At 33.3% G+C, this 22,304-nt stretch overlaps 1 protein-coding gene and 1 long non-coding RNA gene across 2 annotated transcripts in view; both read right to left on the bottom strand.

The window, feature by feature from the left end:
• Nucleotides 1-22,304, bottom strand: part of LOC106622514 (syndecan) — a 391,261-nt gene that overhangs the window by 281,914 nt on the left and 87,043 nt on the right. The window lies entirely within an intron of this gene.
• Nucleotides 13,734-22,304, bottom strand: part of LOC138857147 (uncharacterized) — a 39,920-nt gene continuing 31,349 nt past the window's right edge. Inside the window, exon 3 of the long non-coding RNA XR_011396153.1 lies at nucleotides 13,734-13,797. This is a non-coding gene — a long non-coding RNA (uncharacterized lncRNA). The remainder of the gene's footprint in view (nucleotides 13,798-22,304) is intronic.

Below are 22,304 nucleotides of genomic sequence, written 5' to 3'. Positions count from 1 at the left end.
TTACTCTTCCAAGCCACTAGCTTGGCCGGGCAACAAGCTTATAAGGATGCGTTAAAGTGCAGGAATATGCTTGTATACATACATATACTACAATATATGAGTGTATGTGTGAGTGTGGGTGAAGAGTCTGTGCGTAAGCTACTGTAATTCTTTTCTGCTTGTCTCCATCTTTCTTTTTGAAGAGAAGAATTTTTCACTTGGCAGCAGCACACATACGCAGTAAGAGTAAGTGTGTGTGTGTGTGTAAATAATAGCTTCATGCGTTGAGAGGTGTGCGTCTGTTATTTTCGATTATCTTTCTCATATAAGTACGCATACTTGCTGATATAGTGTGGATTTTTAATTTTTTTCTCAAATACTTTTCAAAGGTTTTTCTCACTTTGCTTCAATACTTTTCTCAACAAATCGTAAAAAAAAAAAATTAAAATAAAATTAAAATGATATAAAAAAATGTAATGAAACTTAAAATTTTGCATTTCCCAATGAAACTTCACACCTGCAGTTCAATAAAGATAAAGGTAAATAATTTATGCAAAACTGATAGTGTGGCAACATAGTTCGCCAAATAAACTAGAACTCATTCATAGAGAAAACTATAAATTTTCAAACGCATTTCCGCGTTTTACCGCTCTCACCTTCACCCCCTCTTAAACGCGCTTTTGCAAACAATGTTTTAATTCAAGCTGCCAGCAGCGTTGCCGCTGCCGCTGCCATTGCCACCTGCCGGCTGCCGCCACATGCAATGCACTGCCTTTTTGCGCAAATAATCAAATAAATCAGTTAAATTGGACGGCATTTTTATTGCAACAAAGCAAACTTTTACGTTAGCGAGCATTGAAATTGCAATGCGCAAATCGGCAGCCTGTGAAGATGTGTTTGCGTGTGCGAGTGCTTGTAATAGCACGCGCAGTGGCAACAGGAAGTTGCACGTAAATTGAATTGTTGCAAGCGGCGCTGTGTTGCTGTTACCTGCACACAAAATGAATCAATTTACGAAAATTTGCAATGGAAAAATACAATTTTCGCAAAATAATAAATTTTTTAGAGCATGAAAAGTATTCGTATTTTATCGCCAGTCAACTGTAATGGCCACAGCGGCGTGTGTGTGTGTGTGTACCCTTATGTGCGAATTTACAGGTTTTACAATTTTTTTATTTTTATTTTTTGCTCTTGCAACATGCAAAGCAGTTAATTTTCAGGCGCAAATATAATAATTTGATTAGCGGAACTACATAACGAAGTGAATGTGAATCGGATTTCAGTAGTGTGAATGCAAACGTTTTGAATTCAATAGAAAGATATTAAAAAAATTCAGCGGCAATATAAAAATTTAGAGCACAATTTAGTGCGATACTTCCGTGTTTAACTTAAATATAAAAGGAGTTAGCTGATAAAAAATGAATTATTTGTGACTTTTATGATATTTTTTTTTTATATTAAAAATATAGTAAAATATTCAAAACATATACAAATATTTATTATAAAACGTAAAGAAGGTATACGACGTATTATTTATTTTTAAAATTTTTTTATATATTTTAAATAATTTTCAATATGCCATATTTTTTTCTACGAAATTTGTAAAGCCCAGAAGGAAACGTCGGAGACTCTATATGTTACAGTATACATATAAATGATCAACATGGGGTTTTCGAGATATCAATCTGTAATTTTGGGGGGTATCAAAATCAAGACTAACAAAACACAATGAACAGAAGTGAATAAATTGATTCAAAATTGTCATTTAGTTGTTGTTTAACGAAAATTATTATTCCGATAAACAAACGATAGAAATAAAAATTTTGACAAAAAGTTGCACGACAGATGGCGCTGAGATTGAAACCTTTGAAAAATTAGCCTACAATCCAAAAACTTGCAAATTTTTTTACAATAATATACGGGGAACTTTGAATTGGTTCAACATTTTACCGACATTAAATAACAAGGGAGCGGATAAGAAAAAATTATACATTAAGTAAGATAAGAGGATTTGCTAAAAACAAAGAGGGATATAATATTGCAAATATTGAACAAAAATCAACTTTTGAATTGTATACTCTAAAGTAGATTTATAAATTATAAAGATAGGTGGCAACTCTTTTGTCAATGTCAAATTGCAACTTCCGTTTTTTTAAACGTGATTTGTACGTACAATATACAATATTTTAGACAAGAATATTTTTTTTAGGTTTCGTAGACGGAGAAGCGCAAAATCACTACAGCAGTGGATAATAGACTCAAAACTGCCAAGTGTACTATAAACATTTCATTACTGGAGATATAACCAAGGAGAATTGTTAATGTTTAAATAGGTTAAATAAATACTAAGCTTCAAGTAATTATTATATGCAAAAACTATAAAACTTGGTACTTAATTTAAAAAGCAACAAACAACAGCAGCGAGAATTTATTTTCCAAACGCAATGCCGTGGAGAAAAGTTTTCGAGCACATTTCCACCAAAAATTTGCTCTCCGCTTAGAATTTCAGCCCATAGTTGATGTATACGCCTACAACAGCAAAACTGTACAAGGTAAATTAATAACACACGTAGGTGATTTACATAAGAAAGAAAAATTACTTACTTAACACAAACAGCAACTTCCAGTTATTAAAGGTAATATCACATGCCATATAACTTCCAAGGTGTACACGTCCCGCATTTGAGTCCCACTTTTGCTTTTAATACATTCATTCATTGGCCAAATTATTAGGTTTCACTTCGCTGCTCAGGCGTAAAACTACAAGGACACGCAACGCATATGTACGTATGAGACCACGCGTACTCCCGCTAACAATAAAAACTTGAGAAATTGTTCTAACACACACACACACACAAATGCAGCCACACACATACTTATGTATGTACACAAACGCAATTTTAACGTATTTACACGCCTTAAACTTAACACCACACCATTGTGCCGTGCCACCCACTCCCTCAACACATTTATCTTACAATTTGTACGGACATTTTTCTACGCTGTCATTTCGCTTTGGCCTCAAATTGCTCTTTCTGCAACTTTGCCGAGCGAGATAACCGTAATATTTGATGATTATGTTTGTTGCAAAAAACGACCAGACGAGCGAAGGTCTTTGTAACACTACACATTCTTCGCTGTTGTTTTTGTAGTTGTCTTTAGTATTTCCTTGGCATAGTTTGCAGTGTGGGCATTCGCATTTTGTGGCACATTTGTCTGGCAACTCAATTTTCAATGCCGGCCTTGCGTCGCCTCGCCAGTCTAATAATTGTAATGACTCTCCGGGGATCTGTTGCAAATTATTCGAAATGATACTTCCACTTTGTTGGCTGTTTTGCAGTTTTAGTTGCAATAGTTGTTGTTTTTTCGCTTTCGCTGTTACTGGCAGACGCAGTTGGTGTGTTTGTTTTATTTTTTCGAAATAAAAGGCAAAATTATGGTCATGGCATTTTTTAATACTATTACACTTAGCTTATGTTTGGTGGTCACAGCTGTTTCCAAATCTTTAAAATGCGATTTATTTGCGAGCAAACTTTTCAAAAGCTTTCTTATTAGCCTAAAAAAAAGTTTATTTAATTTTAGAAACGCTCAAAAAATTAATGAATCGTTGAAGAAACTGCAAACCATTTGACTGTGACCCCACAAACAAAGTTACCGGAGTGGCATGCATTACTTCAACTGCCACGTTTGAAAGCCAAAACAAGAGTAGAATCAATAAAATGTCACAAAAATATGCAAGCAATAATGGAGAGTCTGGCTAACCCGCATAACCAAAAACAAAAAAACTTTCCTCTCGAACAGAAACTGTCAAATTTATTGAGTTCATAAAGAAATTTAAACTTATTTTGCGCCATCGTACTTTTGGCAGGCAAATTTTCGGTCATTCCTGACAGAGCAAAAATTGCTTTCCGGAAATACTTTCGCGAAAAAAACACAACTCAAAAGCGCAATCTTTCGCATCTTTACACATACCGACAAACAAACACAAGCCGACAGCTGTAGATAAACAGTTTGAGTGGTAGACGAGTCGAGCCAACAATGTGGAGAGTAGAAAGTAAAGAATAGTGGAAGAAAAAATATACTCGCTAAGTCAAAAACTGCAAGTTGAACGATAAGAAATGCAGACAGCCGCCAGCTTACGAAAACACACAGCTAATTCTAGTCAATCCGCTGGCGCAAGCACAACTGACGCATGTTTTAGACGATTAAAATACCAAAAAAGGAAATAACACCAAAAAAGCAACACCCGAAAAAATAACAAAAAAAAAATAGAAAGAAAAAAAAAGTAAAGAAGCGAAACATGGCGCGCCAAATCTGGCTTACATTTAAGCAATGAAAAATTGCAGCAAACAGGCAGAGAAGTTGAGTTGAGTTATAGCAAAGCTGGCAGGAATTATCAATGTTCATACAAGTGGCTAAGCGGATAAGCGGCATTGAGTAATTTCAAGTGTATGCAATATATATATATATAGAGAGAGAGAGAGAAATACCGTAGCAAGCAATGACTTTTGGGTGATGTTGGAAAATTGAGCAACTGGTTGCTGCTGTGACGTTGGCTGAAGATATGGGAAATGTACATATGTAGTTTAAAGGAATTTCCTTAACAGCTTAAATTTGACGATATGAAATGGATTTAAAAAAAAATTGTCGAATTTCATAGTATTTTCATGGTAAACTGTTTCGTTATTTTTTCTCTATTTTCACATTGTTTCACTTGAATCTGAACGATTTTATTTATTTTTGTCTTACAAATTTATGCCGAAATATAATTTTTTGTCATGTATTCAAAAATTATTAATATTTTTCGTAATTTTCGTAAGTTTTTTTTTGTTTTTCCCGGTCTGTTTTCCTCTCTTTCACTGTTTTTGTGTCTCTCTCAATCTCAACTTTGCTTTTTAACTCTAAGTTTTGCTTTTCTTTCGCTTTCTTATATCAAACCTCTCTTTTCGTTGGACCTATCACTTTCTCAATTATTGTCTATTTGTTAATTTTCTTTCTCCCAGCCTTCTAATTGAAATAAATAATAATTATATTTTTGTTATATTATTTCATATCATACTCTTTTTCGTATGTTTTCTATTTCCTTTTGATTATTATTTCATCTGTCCATTCTTTTTTATCTCTTAACTTCTTTTATAATCATTCATCAATGTTTCGTCTTTAATGTTTGCTCTTTTTTTAATTTTTTGCTCTTTTCTTTTTATAATGGTTCTTTCTCGTTTTTTTTTAGTTTTTAAAGTTTTCATATAATTCGGAACGAAATTCTGTATGATTTATCACTCTACGACTACAGTGTCTTCCAAGCGGAGGTCACAGAAATTAAAGAAAGCCTTGTTGTATTGAAAAGGAATGTGATCGCAACAAGAAATATATTTATATATACAGACAGCCAGGCGACTTTGAAATCTCTAATGTCTCATAGGATTTCGTCTAAGGCAGTGAAAGAATGCTTTGGTATCCTAGCGGATCTGACATCCAAGAACTCTAGTAGGAGTGCTAACAGGCCATATTCTATGCTCTATATGAGGAAAGAAACGCAGCTATTGGTCGAGGGTTTCTTGACGACGTCTCGGAGGTTGCACGGATAGAACTTGTCTTACAGATAAAGTTCGCCAGAAGTACGGGGTGGTTCAGAGAGGAGCCAATAGAGTAAGGGAACCTTGGTCGCGGTGATATCGCAATAAGCCTCCTAAAGGCCAAGGTGTGTCGAAAGACAACCACTCTACCTACTTACCTACCCAACACTCTTCTGGTCTTGGTTTGAATGTATTATTTTTCTACTTCAAATTCAAATATTAATATATTGTACAGTTCTCTCTTCCTATACTAACGACCTTTTAACCCTTACTCTGCAACTTTCTACCTAATGAATCTACCATAGAGTTTTGACCCGGTTTTATCAATATTACTAGAAATGTTGAACTTTATATCATAAAATGTTGGTCAAAATACATCGGTGGTTAATAATTTGGTGTTATTGAGGGTTGACGGTAATATAATACAAAAAGGTGGCTTAGAGATAAGAAATGACGAAAGAAGCATATAAACACTTATTTAAAAATTACTTTTTAGTCTTCGAGAGATAACTTGAAAAAGGTATTATTTTTAAGGACAGAACTTTTTTCGGCTCTCAAAAATTGCATTCATTTCACAGAGAAGTAAGGCTATCATAAACACATGTGTATACAAAAATTACACTCGCTAGCCACATTTCCATTGCACAAAGGTGTAAAACACTTTAACTCATCCACTTCATCAGCAAAACATGCCACCCCCGAAGCCAATCAACAAACTCCAAATGACTGCAATTTGCTATTGAATGCTATTGCTGTCAGCATTTTAACCACCGCTTGCACACACATGAACAACCAAAACAGACACACAGACGCGTCTTACACAGCCATTTACACACATTTGTATGTATGTGTGTAAACTGTTTCACTTATAAAACGAATGAATGGACAAACTGAAAGAGCAAAAGCACCAAAATAGAAATAAAACAGATCCAAACTGTAATGGAATAAAAAATAGATTCAAATTTGAGCAACGAGTAAAACTAAGCAAACAAAAAACTGAATAGGTGAAAAGCATATGGTGCTGAGAAAAGTGAGTGATGGGTAGTGACACTGGCAGAGCGAAAAAGGAAAAGGTGGAGGCAAAATCGTGCTGCGTTATTTTGGTAAGTTGAAAGAACATTAATCGAAAAATTGCAGAATGCAAACGATGAGCGCACAACTGCACATGGAATTGCCTGACAGCGCCACACATGCATACACATATATACGCATACATAGACGCGCACACTCACATAACACATAGACACACATTCAGAGAAACGAGTTAGTTATGACTAAATATTGTTAGTGACTGGTTGGTAATACCGTTAGTTTTTGCACGAAATCTGCTTCACTGCTGGTCGTGCTGTAATTGCTTTATTCTCGTGAATAGTTTGTTGTTATGGTGTGGCTATTGTTTTTGTGGCATATCAATAAACTCTTTTACCACGTTTAGCGTTGAGAATTTTCTTTTGATAACAAATTTTTTTTCAAAGTCTCTCTAAAAGATTGTAGTCAAATTTTCGAAATAAAAAAAAAAAAAAAACACACAAACATGTTTCCTTTTGTCAGCGAGCTCACACTGCCACAACATTATGTATGTATGTACTACGTTATGCCTTTTCACAGTGCGTTTTTTTAAATGGCCCTACATGGCGTATACGCAACTCATATTCTCTGTGCCTGGTTTTGATATTCATATGAATATACATATTGTACCGTTATGCATGTGTTGAGTGGCATTTATCAATTTCACTGCGACAAGCTGCATGCCCCGCTCGCCAACTCCTCTTTCTATGGCTTGTTGTTGTGTTCGTTTTTCCTTTTTTGAAATTCATTTTTGATTTATGCATAGCAATTGGGTTTGTTTGCCTAACTCGTGCGCTTTTACTCTCTCTCTCTCTTCTGTAGTTGAGGCACACACTCACATATCAAAGTTTGTTTGTTGCTGTTTATGAAATGCTCACATTCAACGGCTTGGCCCGCTACAGTGTTCTGATGTCAGCGCCATGCAGAAGTGTATCGAGAGGGATTTCCATGAATGTGTAAGCATGGTTGTAAATAGAACTTGCTTTTTGTGTTTTTGTAAAGTCCTTTGTAGAACCTGGTTAAGGGATTTATATCTGCATTTGTGCTCAATTCTTTGAAAGGCTTCAATTTCTAGTTAAATGGGGTAATTGAAGGTATTGAGCACAGGCAATTGGCCTATAAAGACGCCAGCAACTAATGCGAGTTGGCGAAGGACGAGTATTTTTTTGAAAACAGGTGGCAACAAAGAATCCTTTTCGGTAGTTAGGTTGTTGGTATAATAATTTAAATATTAATTGAGAATATAGTAAACTGATAGGAGAGCAAAATGAAAATAAATATTTTTTTACCAGCGTTAATAATAAATACTGTTATCAATTTTTAAACATTTTTTTTTTTAAATATAAGCATTCAGAGCAAACACTTAAATATGATCAAATATAGGAAACAAATATGTTTAAGGAATATTAAAAATTTTAAATTGTATGGCAACCCTATTTAGAAATTTTTGTAATTAAAATTAAATTGAAGCATAAAGTAGTTTTGAGTCAAGCCTAAATTCTCAACAAATCTGAGGTTTCACTAAGATGGCAGCATTAAGTAAGGTTTCTGTTTTAATAACTACTTAACTACAACTATACTACCAACTTAAACATTATTAAATCGCCAATACCTGGCTAACAATTGGTTTGAGAGTACAAAGATGTCTTTATATAATATTTTTTATAGCACTTCTCTTGCAAGAACTTTTATTTGTAAAAATTAAAAAAAAAACAAGCTTATAAAAAGGTGGCAACACTATTTCAAATTGTTATTCTTTTTGCCGAGAATAACTAAAATACTATTGACGATATTTTCAAATAAGTATATTACTTTATTTTTGAATTTTAATCATTTAATTTTTGATATTGTCATATTTTTCTCTGAAATTTTCGCGTAGTTGGCACAAAAGATATTATTTTTGCAGAGAATAGCTAACATATTGTGAATTTCGAATTAGTTTATTTTGAAATTTTTTTTTTAAATCTTTAAATTAATTCCTTAAAACTTTTGTACCCTTACGACTCTAAAATTTAGTTCACTTGTAAGGAGCAAGAAGAAATCTAAAAGCGGTGAAAACAAACAAAAACCATATAAAAACTCAGACAAGCATCTAAGGTACATAAAAAACTCTTAAGTTTTTCTAACACGCACACAACATGCATGCATGCCCAATATAACTGTTTGTTCGAACGAACGACTTCTTGTCGAGTCGGTTATCACTTCATTTACAAAAAATTAACAGGAAACATGACAGAGGAGAATAATAAAAACTAACGAAACTATAGACAAAAGCAGTATGAAAAACAAGAAAATACAACAACAATGTATTGCAAAAGCAGCTTTAAATTTAAGAAAACAGTGGAGTAAGAAAAAACTAACTAAAAGAAATAATTGAATGCGAAAAAAATATTTTTTTATAATATTAAAGTTTTTTTTATAAAAATTTTAATTTTTTCAAGAATTATATAATACAAACAATTGTAGATATTTTTAACATTTTTCAGCATTATTTACAAAGTATCTCAGAATGTACCATAACACCCTGATTTGTCAAGCACCTAGCACATTATATATATATTTTTACAACAATAAAAATACATAGAAACGCAAAAAATCTCCGCAACTTCGAATAAATCCATTAACTTATTAAATCACTTAACCATTCAAGCCAGCAGTCATTCATCAAATCATTCAAGCGTGTACTGTCATGGTTGTTCATAAATGTCAAATTGACAGCAAAGAAGAGTGAACAGATTTTTATGCCTCAAGCATACATACGCACATACATACATATTACATAAGCATAACAACCACTATTTGTAAGTGTGTGTGTGCTGTTAAGCGTATTAATAACAACACACACACTTTCTCATTAAGTAATTAAAAATCGAATTATTTTCTTTCCAATCAGAAAATATTTACTTTCCTTTGCAAGTTTTTTAATTTTTAAGTTTTTACCTTTTATTTGCTTGTAGAAGCAGCTCACAGCAGCACTCGCAGACTGCTCTTAAATCAGCATAAACAGAAGCAACTACAAATTAAACGAACTACATATGTATATATAGATATATATATATAATCACACACAAAAACCGTTATACATATATACCTATTGTATAACACACATAAAATAACACGCGCTCAAGTAGTATCTACGTACATACACTGCACACAAATAAACACTTGAAAGTGTTGTAGAGCACAGACGCCGTGGCGTATGAGTGACCTGAATAACCGACACTCAAAGCGTTTGCATAACGCTGCCATAAGCATAAATAATACGTACATATATACTGTATACGAGTATAAGCGGTAAATATAATGGCATATGCAATTACAAATAAGCGTTTTACATTCATTTTTTATAAATATGCGCGCGTGAGTGTGTGTGTGCGAGTTTGTGTGAGCGTAAAAGCACTTCGAGCAGCCGCCAAATAGCAGTTGAAGTGCGGCCATTTTGCACTTCATTGGATCGCGCAATGTGAAAGTGTAAGCAATGAGCCGCTAATGTAGTGCATATATGTATATAAATAGTAGTATAAATAAATATGTGATTGAGTAAGTTTGTGCAAAAAAATCACATATGGAAAATTCAGGTTTTTCTGGATATTATAAGGAATTTATTTGCCTGTAGACTCATAAAGACTGAAACAAATAACAACAATCGGAACTATTGCGAAAAAATCAATTTTAAATATATAATTATAAAGGGGAAGAGCCAGACTTGTTGAAATTTGAGTACAACTAATAACATACGAGTATATTATATTAATATATTATTAAAGAATATAAGAAGATCGTAAGACGACATTTATATGTAAACTCGAGTTTATAGGTTATGTTGGCGTTTGATTATAAGTTCTACTAAATAATAAACACAAATTTTTTTTATTTAAGTATAAACAAATTTTACAACAAAACATCGCTGAAAAATTACGACATTGGCTTATTCGTTTTTTTTCAAATCTCAAACAATTGGTAGAGTTATTTCGGTTTTTAATAATATAGTTAACTCTGCTCACAAATTAAAATATTAAAAATTATTTTAACTTGTTATAAACACTTTTGTGTTTATAGAAAAAGTTTATATTTCAGTATTTAGCAATGAACTCTACTGAGAAATACAAATATTAGTAATTTTCAATTTACTCGAATTAAACAACATTTTTCTAGAGCTTGTTGAAAAAAATATATATTGGTGATAATCTCTACTAAGCTATGTTATTATTTACCATTTTCAATTAAACAAACATATTTTGGCATTTGGCGATAAACTCGACTGAGAAATATTAATACTAATAATTTTAAATTAATTCGTGTTAAACACCACTAGGTGTCTATGGAAAAAAAAATATATTTTTTTGTATTTAGTAATACATTCTGCGGAGAAATACAAAAGTCCATTAACTCGTCTGCACACTACTCTTTTTCAGTGTTAATCGAAAAAAATATACATTTGTGTTTAGCAATAAACTCTACTTAAAATTAACAATTTTTAATAAACTTGTGTTAAACACCACTTTTTTAGTGTTTATGGAAAAAAATTATATTTTGGTGTTTAACAGTAAACCGCGTTAAACATTAACGAATTTCCTTTAAATCGTATTATACAAAACTTTTTTGGTGTTCATGGAAAAACTATATTTTTTCAAGGAGTATTCTTTAAATCGGTTTAAAAGCTCGATCGATTTTGTTTTCTAAAACATCGCGTACATCATTCTAAACCACTTTTGCCTAAGAGAATATGGTCTAAAACAGGTTCATGCATATGCGATTTTTCCATTTTTCTGGCTGCCTGTACAGATATATTTTTTTTGGGAAAAAATTGCAAAATTAAAGTCAGCACTTTCTGAACTCAACTCCTAATTGTAATGTAAAACTTAGGCTGCAATGAATTTTCTTAAAGAAAATATGAATATTTTAAATAAATTTTTTTGCTATTTTTCCCATAATTATTTATTAAAATTAATTTTTATTATTTTTCACTAAAGTTTTCATTGTTCCAAGAAATTAAACTATTCCAAAAATAAATATCGTAAAAGTTGCACCAGCATGCCATTTTTTGCTTGAAAAACTAGCTATACCCAAAGACTTAGATATGGATACGGGCATTAAAGATTGTGTGTGCAACACTCAAAGGCGCCAGCAGCCAATGCAAATAACCTAAACTTGCGCACACATAGTGCATATACACACAGGCGTACCAATGAAGGTGTACTCACTGGAGCTAGCAAAGTGAGTGGCAGGACGGTGTTTTACTCGAATAGGAATGGTGAAAAACCGGTGTAAGTAACAGCTAAGCAGCTACCAGCAGTTTTTAGACAATTTAGACAATCAAACGAATGAAAAGAGCTTGAAGCAAGAAATGTGAGAAAAAAGCACACAAAAAAATAAACAAAAAAAATAAGGAAAAGCCAAAACAAAAATTGAAAAAAGTAACAAAAACGCACCGAAAAAAATAAAAAATTAATTTAGAAACGAATCTAGCCTGAGCAGCCAGCGGCAGACGAACTGGCCCAGAACGCTGTCGTTGAACCGAAATCAAGTAAAAGAAAACGCAATGCAACGCAGAGCGGACAGCAGCAGCAAAAAGTAACTGAAACGAGAACTACGGTTGTAAAATTAAATAGTTTTTATATGGAAAGTGTAGAAATACCATGCACGCGTATATAAATGTATTTAAGGTGCAAAGAGAACAATGTTAAAATGTAATTTTAATGCTGAAAATGACACACGAAATTTTGACATAGACAGTAGTTGAGAAACAAAGTGAGCATAGCAGCAAGAGAGCACCAGCAGCCGCAATTTTATTGCCAATTGAAGGCTGAAGATGCACACAGGCAGCGGAAAGAGAGCAATTCTGCGCTAACATTACTTAAACATAAAATATGTAAATACGATGTAATGCAACGGTCGCTATGGTATCCAAATTAAATAAAATGGTTTGACAATATGCTAAGTGAAATTTTATTGCGCCTTATGTATGGTACCATATTGGAACGCTGTAACGCTATACCAGGGTATTTGAATATGATGTAATTTCATTTTGTGAGTGAAAGTTTCAAATTATATTTCGGGATCCCGAATTTTAGGACTCGATTTTCGGTATCCCGAAATAAATTTGAAATATTCATGTCGACAGGTGAATATTTTTGGTAAAAGAAAAATACAATTCAAGTCTTAATTCATGGTAATATAGTAACTATATTATTCTCAAAAAAGGCATATTTGAAAATTTCAACCCGAAAAAAAATGTGTTGTACATTCGGTATTCAAATGTATACAGTTGTGCAGACAAACAATCTGCTATTTAATATTAAAGTAAAAATACTATTTAGCAAATATATTTTCGACAAATTTATTTTAAATATAACACAGTTCAGAAGTGCGATCTTGAAATTTCGGGATTCGTTTATGAGGAAATAAGTTGAATTTACAAATTTTTTACGTGAATGGTATTATTCTAGATCAATCTAGAAAATTAACTTAAATATTTCCAAGAAAGTGAGTAAAGCCCATATTCCCGCGATGCGTTCCCGAAAACTAAGCCCGCAGTTTCGGTATTTATTAAATAAGACAAATTTTTTATTGCGAATTTCTAAGGCCTTCGTTTAATCGACTTTTTGCGAGATGACACAAAAACTTTAAGCACTCCTTAATATACATACATATACTAGTACAAATTTCACTTAAAAAAATTTATGGTAATTGAATATTTTTCAACAAAAAGAAGAATTTTTGTATTACAAAGAAATAGCTCAGTCGCAAAAAGTGATTCGAATGTCAATCCCGTAATTTATATACAATCCCGAAATTACGGGACTTATTAATCATATGTATTTTTATATCTGAAATTTCTAAGACTTCAGTTTACAGTTGAAAGCAATATATAAAACTTTTTTGGAAGCCGCAAAATCTTTGGAGCATTTCAATTGGTTTGAAGAAATTGAAAGAGTTTTTGTTTTACAGAAACTTAAAGAAATTAATGTGGTGAGACGTAATTTAAAAGAAATGAAAGTGGGCTTGGAATTAGTAACAGAGATTTTTGTTTTTTGTTAACTCTGCTGTACACGCTTGAAGCTCACTAAGTCGTATTTTTGGGTAGGCCTGAATTTTATTGTGGACTTACCTTAATTATTTATAGATTTTTACGAGTTGTATCAAATATTCTAAGAATAATATATTTCCTTACCTGAAAGTTATAAACAAAAATATAATATTAGTTTTTGTAAAAATAATACAAATGCCAAAAATATTTGAGAAACTAAAAAAAAATTATATTTTTAGTACATATATTTTATTATTACTTTCCCACATTAAAATTCTTCAGAAAAAAAATATTATACAACGTTTTAAAAAACTCTAATTCGTAAGCCAAAATATCTCCATTTTGAGCCAAAATTTTCTCAAAGATACGCCTTTAATATTTTATGCAAAAATATGCAGAAAATTCAGCTAAAAGCTAAATGAAGTAAACGGACTGAGCAGGGCAAGAAAATTGTAATTTCACTGCGTCCGCGACATCCTTTTTGACTGAAGTCGTCCGCTTCGAGCTGCGAATTTCGTGCAGCAACCAACCACATCCTGTGCCTTGGCAGAAAACACAAACGGCCATAAGATATTCAGAGCATAGCAGAGTGGAGGAAGCGCAGCAGACGAGCCAAATTAAAACAACAACAGCAATAATACAGCGACAGCGTAAGCAATACACAGCGACAAAGCGGCAACCCTCAACAACACTACATCATTGATAACTGTTAAAGTGACGATGTGATAGCTTTTCACGCAGCAGGAGAGTCGGGTGAGTCGAGAGAGTTGGTGGTTGTAGGCGCTTCCTGCTTTGCTCGCTTTCCGCTTTGTGGCAACAACAACCGTTGTGAACGCTGCGTGCGCTCTTTGTGATCACCGCCGAGCCAACTTCTCAAGTGGGTGACAGTCACACGCTGATTAAGTAATTCAGATTCAATATTCGCCCACGGTGCCCAAAAGCGAGCTGGTGCGTAAACGTGGACTCCCGTTCAGAACCACAAATGATAATGGCGTCGCTAGTTGGCTGATGAGTTGATGGCTTGATGTGCTGGATGGGCTCATCGGTGCACCAGCAGTACAAAAACTTGTTTGCGGTTGGCATCCGTCTTGTTGTTGTACTCCACGGATTGGTGTTGTAGCTGCAACACACATACACACACACACACACACTGATCCATGCATACACAGCCATGTTGCCTGTTGCCATGGACAATCAAGTTCGGAGTTTGAAGCGGCTGTTACGTGCATTTGAATGGCGTAAGCAGGTCAAGAGATCGTTCCCGCCAGTGGTAACCTTAGCTAAGCTAACTAACACCACTACACGACAGAAACAGGATGTTGGGCATCGCTGGTTGTAGTGTACTTCAAATAGATGGCGGTTGCAGCCACTAGCTGGTGCCAATAAATGGTGGAACGTTGTTGTTGTTATTGTTATACATTGTTGTTGCAACAGCGGTTGTTGCGTTTCTCACTTAACTACTTGCGGTTGCGATTGGCACGTTTTACCAACACCAGCAACACTAACACCAACAACAACAACAACAACAACGGCATATGTATGGTATGCCTAAAGCAACAACTAGCACCTCGTCCAACAACAAACTTAATGGGTGGTTGATTGTGAGTTTGTGGGTGGTGGGATGGTCTCTTATGTTAGCGCTTGATTGCTGTAATATTGCAGGCGGGAAATGAGCCCGTTGTGTTGTCGCAAATGAATTTTCATGTCATGCACCGTTGTGCAACATTGCTGCAGGCCAGCTGCGCGCGGGTAATTGTGAGCGTGGAAAATGCGTGAACAGTTAAATAATGCTATGTACCCGCTGCGGGCGGTGCTCGAAGTCATCTCAAGGATTTTCGCTTTAGGCATTGCGTGCAAAATGTTGTCGGTTGCAGTGGCGGATTTGGCATTGGCGTGGATAATCCGAAATTCAATGGATTTAAATAAAGGAGCTTAATTATGCTTAATTGGAGATGCGTGAAATTATTTCAAATTTTTTTATAATTTTTAACTGTATTTTTGATTGTAGCATTATTACAATTATATTGTTAGAGTCCAGGTGATCGTTGAAATAATCGAAAAAGCAATAATAATTTTCACTACTATAAAACAAATTGACAAAGGTGTAAAAATATTTTCGGGGAGAGCAAGCTATCAAAGGACTTCATTCATTTTATATAGAACTAATTTTCTTGTATAATCTTACGACTGTTTTGATTGAATAAGAAAAAATCTTAACTTTAGCTGCACCGAAGCTATAATATCCTTCATAAATAAGAAAAAATCCATACAGAACTTCATTGTGATCGGTCAGTTGGTATGGCAGATACATGCGATAGTGGTACGATCTGAACAATTTGTTCGGAATTTGTAGCATTGTATGGAAAAATATTTTAAGCCAAATTTCCTAAAGATATCTTGTCAAATCAAAAAGTTTTTCATACAAAGACTTGATTTCGATTGATCAGACAGACAGACGGACATGGCTAAATCTACTCAGCTCATCACGCTGGCCATTTATATACCTTCGTATTTTCCTTCTTGTTGTTGTGGCTTTATTACATCGTTTTTTTTTTTTTTGGTGACATTCAGTGTTCAATTCAGTGAATAACCGAGCATCTGGTCGCTTCATCTTTTCACCCTTTATTCGTTCATAGGAGGCATTTTCTTGACAACAACGCGACGAACAAGAATTTCCAACTGATAAGGAAGCCTGTTTTATAAGTATTTATCACGGACTTTCAATAACCCTATGACATGATCTAGGTAGTTAATAAACATTTATTTCTTTATATTTTACGATCGTTACAAGTTCGATTGATGAAAGTGAAACTTTCACATTATACTTGTACATATGGTACATAGCGTGGTGCACTGTATTGCATACTGAAACCACTCAGCACAAAAACCATTAATATTGATCTGGAGAACCAAAAAGTCGTGCATAAGTTATCGGTCAAATTTGATTGTAAAGTTGGCTCTCTCTTCAGTTTCAAAAAACACAAATGGACCAAAAAGTAATAAAACGGTAGATATAATATTATCGCAAAAATCAGTTTTGGATATAGGTATGAACGTTTCATAGATTTTGTACCAGTTTAAGTTTTTATATGGTCACTTGTCAAGCTTTATTGCAGATAATTGTCAAATAAAAGTGTTTCTATTGACAGCAAGTTTGACAGCTAATACCCTAGAAAGTTGGGCACGGTAATATGGCAAGGTTTACTGAACATAATACAAAAGAGATGTGTTTACTTAGATGCCAGGTTTAACTGACTGGCAACTATTTTGACAGTTATCCCTGTAGGAATTTTTCAGCTCCACACCGATGAAACTAAACATTACGGAACTATAGTATACGAGTATGTATGGATATTAGGAAAAGGTATAGGACAGTTTCATCTATATTTGATATCAAGTCTGCAATATGCTGAGAATAGAACTTTATTTTAATAGCAAATCTTAAAATATGATATAGACTGATCTGTATATTATAAAGTTGTTTGAAGCGAGGACAAAGCTTTTATTCGGGCCTTTATATAATATTCATTTATTAATTGGCACTATATGTGATTTGTTTTGGATTGATAGATTTATGAGTGCTTAAGATAAATATTGCAAAGTTAGAAAGCTGTATGGACTCAATTTGGCTTAATATAGGAATTAAGTATGGCTGGATTTTGATAAAAATAATATTTGGTTGGCACTGCAATTTTCAGCTTTATATCATGCATTCCTTGTGTACCTCGCTGTGGTAGCAAATGGCTAGGTGTTGCCACCTGAACACAATTGATTATTATTATTTTGAATATAGAAAAAAGTTCTTGTACAAAAAGAGAATCAGCAATGCAAATTCAAGATATTTTTAGAAGTTTGAGTAAATATTAAATTAAAATCATGAATTTAGGTACACAGCTGTCATAAAATAACTTGCGACTAATAAGTCTGATTTGATAAAATTTATGTGAGAAACTTAATGCATAAGAAATACAAATCCAACAAATGAAAATTTATATTCCCACTGCCACCGCAGACAATAATTGATTGCATTAAATATGTAATGGCAAAACAATAGACAGATAACGGCAAACATTTATTGCCTATACACTAGAATCTGAAATAAATTAATATTAAAAATATATTTTATTCTTTTGTTTAATCCGACAAAATTCAATCAAATCAATCAACACAAAAATAATTTAAAATATTTTAATTTGAAATTTCAGATAAAATTGCATAACTGCATTAAGCATGTGTGTGTGTGTGTGTGTACGTGTGTATGTATGTATGTGTGATAAATTCCATATTAAAAAAATTGCATTTTTATGATTTAGTTTTTGCGTTTTCATTTACTAGAACTACACATTTATTTGCTGAGTGCATGTTTCACTGCTTGAGCATTGAAAAAAAAAAGAAACAGCCTTAATCTGCTTAGCTCCACACTTAGTTGTTGTTGTTGTTTGCTAACTGTAAAATGCAAAATAGTCAGTAAATTGATTCAATACAATTTTTAATTTGCCACACATTCAATTCAAGCAATTTATTTTTCATAAAAGCGATTAATGCGCAATATTTCATGGATACACAGTGGCAAGTGGCAAGTACACACACACACATAGCTAAAGCACACAGCACAAGCAGGCACGTGTTTTTTGTATAAAATTTCACTTGTTTAGCAATTTTTTATTTACATGTATTTATTATATTTTTATTTTTCATTTTGCATTGTGTAATAAAATCCATGATGCAGCTGCCTTTATTCTAACGCCACAATCTATGTGAGTTTAGTTAAAATTTGTTTTTGTAATTTTAACAATTTTTTTTTGCATATATTTTTTATTTCTTTTTTTTCATGCATTTATAACCAATTTCATTTTCAACTCACTTCATTTCAATGTTTATGCAAATTTTGTACTCGCCACTGCGCAAATACGACGCATAACAACTCAGGCGATTTCAATTAAATTATTTAGATTATTTTACTGTTAGACCAACATGACGGACTATAGCTGGCTAGTCGAGCAAACACGACAGACAATACAAAGAAATTTGTTTCTTTTTACATGATTGTAGTTGTTGTAAATGTTTGTTATTGTAGTTGTGGCTAACCGAAGTAAATAAATAAAATACTAGACTATTCTTCTTCTTCCTATAAACTTTTTCACTTATCGGCATTCAAAATTAAGTAAAACATGCCAACTGTCACCTTGAACAAATAGACAAATATATATATATATGTAAAAATGTACTACTTCCTCTCTCAAACAATTTTTTGTAGATTTTAATTGCATTTGCTCAAATCTCAGTCCACACTTCGATCCATTTCATTCATTCACAAATTAATTTCGATTCACTGCTGGTATATCCTGTGTTTTCAAGCAGCCGCACTCTCCCTCTCACCGCTCCCTCAGCAGCCTCACACTTTCCCACAATATCCAGTCTCTCTCCTCACTTTCTCGCTCTCGCTTGTGAGCCCATGGCCGTCAGCGAGTATTTGAAAAGCAAATTTCTTACTAAAAAGGGAAATAACATTAATTTATTCCTAACTTTATGCGACCGACCGACTTTTCAGCGGCGGGTGGGGAGTGTGTGGGGAGCACAAAGCAAAATCTCTGGAAATTCATGCCTCAATGGACAACATCGTAAAGACCGACAGACAGACAATCATTTGAAGATGCAAGTCTGCTATGGAATTTAGTTATAGCATTAAGAAGGCTGATGATTTGATTTCCACATCAACGCCAGCTATGGAATGAGCGTAGATTGAGTCAGTTGATGAATTTTCAGCCATTTTATTTTGCAAAATATAAAGCAGCTTAAAGTTGTTTATATATTTTATTATAATTAAGTGGTGTAGCATATATTAAATAGGCTGAAATTGAAGGAAATGAGAATTTCATTCAATTTTCAAATTCTCAGACGGTTAATGCTGTAGAAACTTCATAACCTTTTCCTAAGCTCTCAGCGAGATTTTGATTTCTCAGAGTTGGCTTAAGCATATGATCACTGGAGATTTTCTTGTCAGAAAGAGTTATTCGATAACAATCAGTTCAAAATTGTCAGAAAATCTCAATACCTCTCCCTCTATCTATATTACTTAATCGTTCCAGTATCTTTCAACCCAAGATATACAATAGGTATAGTTATTCGACTTTTTCACAAAGAATCTCAATACTCTCGCTCTCTGTTCTTATACAATACCCTTCCAGTATCTTCCAACCCAAGATAAGAATCTAAAGAAAAGAAATTCGATTCTTATTTCCATATTCTCAGGACCAATTGTCAAAGTTAGACTTTTTATGGCTCTCGACTGATGTTGACCACTAAAATTTTTTGATGGGGACACTTTTCTTTTACAAAATATATTTTAAATTTCAAAGAGACAACAAGCTTATTTTAAATGTTTAGTCAAACTTTCTTTTTGATTATACTTAAAAAATCTGGAAAGAAGTTTTCGCAATATTGTACAATACCTCACTAATGAATACTCGGATCGCAGAATTCAATAAACTGGAAAACAAAGCGTAAAAAAGTGAAATAACGGTGTTGGCAGTTATGAGTGCCAAAAAAAGAAAAGAAACTAACTGTAAATGAGTGAAAAATTAAAACTTATTTGAACTTGTGGGAGAGAGAATACAAAAGCAAAGCTGATGAAGCATCAAAACTTATTATAAACGTTAATACGTTGGGGAGGACTAAACTATAGAATGCGCAGATTATGAGAAATAATTGAAAGCAAAGGGGGTGCAGTAAAGATACTAGTTAAAAAGAGAAACGGGAACCCAAAGGAAAGTTGTATTAAAAAACAGCGAAAAAAAGCAAAATAGTGAAAAATTAAGCAACAGAAGACAATCAATAACCAGCTGCGCCACAAAAATCAGAGTTACTAGGTGTGTACAAAAAACTGTAACCATAACTACTGAATCTACATGCAAACCAGGAAAAGACTCACTGAAGCAAACGTTGATGAGCGGTTGTCCGCAACAGTATGACGGCGCAAAGCACATAAACTCATCACACAATGACACTAACAAGACAAGCAAATGAAGAACTTATGTACGAATACAATAGACAACTAATACGAGGCATGAAGAACCGAGGAAAAACGACGTGAGTGAAGCTTGAAGGTGAACAAAGCTACTCAACTGACAAACGTACCGACGAAGGCGACGTTGGGTAGTTTAACAAGTGCGCAATATGAACTCACATGCCTTGTTAGAGTTTCAAGTAACTGCATACTGGTTATGCTAACGGAGAAAATGGGAGAGGGAGAATGATGAAAAAAATTAAAAATTGTGTTTTAGACAAAAGCTTCATTAACAAAAATATAAAGAAGCTTAAGAAAAAGCAGCACAGCACCGGAAAGACAGGGTAGGAAGGAAAAGCGAAAATGAAAAAAAGGTGGTGGAAAAGAGGAAGCTGTAGGAAAAGAAGAAGGTGATTGCCTACTTTACGCTGAAGTAGATGCTAACAATAATGACAGCCAGTGAAGACGGAAACTGAGCTGCGTATGTGCCTGAAGACTGCTTTTTGTTATAAATTTTTTTGAACTTTTTTCAAACTTTCAGTTTTTCTGAGTAATATTAAGTTGCATGCAACAAGAAGTTAGCAAATTGCGAAAAAATATATTTTCGAATAAAAAAAAAAGAGTTACCCAATGAAGCGCCGAACAAATCAAGTCAATCACAAATACAAAAGCAAAATATGCAAATAACGGTAAAACTCGAAAGAGAAAAATATAAAAACACTGTTGTACCAAACAATATATGCGGGAAAGGTAACGTATGTGACGAACTTGAGAGACTTTTAGCAAAAGTAAGCGATACGAAAAGATGAAAGTAAAAAATAAAATAATAAAATTAAGAAGGAAAATACGAAATACATAAATAAGCTATACAAAGAGGATTTTAAATTTTGCCAATATGCATATACATATATATAATACATACAGATATACATTTATATACGTACATACATGCCTGAATATTAAAAAAGTTGCCTTTGAGTTATCGAGGAAGCTGTGAAGTACCGCAGAGAAGAAGAGAGGCTAGGTAATATTGTAACAAAAAAAATTATATGCAAGATAGTGTCAAAAGAAGAAAAATTAATGGAAATCGAGAGCAGCTTGCACGGTCTTCTTTTGGCTTTATGGACAGATAACTTTAAGTAAAATATTTTACATATATATCTTTGCGCCTTTGAGAAAGCTTTAAGATTGACATTTTTTAGGGTTGCCACCTTGTTAAAGTTTATAAAGTATATTCAAAAGTTATCCCAACATGGGTATCAAACAAACGAGGTTTGAGAATTTTTGTGGACAAAAATATTTTTGAATAGAGTTGCCATGTCGGCGTCAACAAAATAAGTAAAACAAAATACTGCAATGGCTGTCATCCAATAGAAAATATTAATCAATAAAGGCAGTAAATTGAATGAAATAAAACAGGAAAATTTATTTCTAAATAGCGTTGCCAACTATCTAGAAATTATAACTAAATAAAAAAGTTATCAACTTAATGGATATATTTCGTATTTACATAACTATGGAAGCTTGGGAAGGTTTGAATATTAAAACATTTTTGTGTAGCGTTGCCACCTTTAAGCAGTCCGTAAAGTATATAAATAAATAATAAAATATGTTTCAAAAGTCTTGTAGACCAAAATATTTTTTA

The sequence above is a fragment of the Bactrocera oleae genome, chromosome 4, assembly GCF_042242935.1.
Source record: "Bactrocera oleae isolate idBacOlea1 chromosome 4, idBacOlea1, whole genome shotgun sequence".
In the NCBI taxonomy this organism is placed as follows: Eukaryota; Metazoa; Arthropoda; class Insecta; order Diptera; family Tephritidae; genus Bactrocera; species Bactrocera oleae.
The sequence above is the reverse complement of the archived record's forward strand: the minus strand, read 5'-3'. Positions and strand labels throughout refer to the sequence as shown.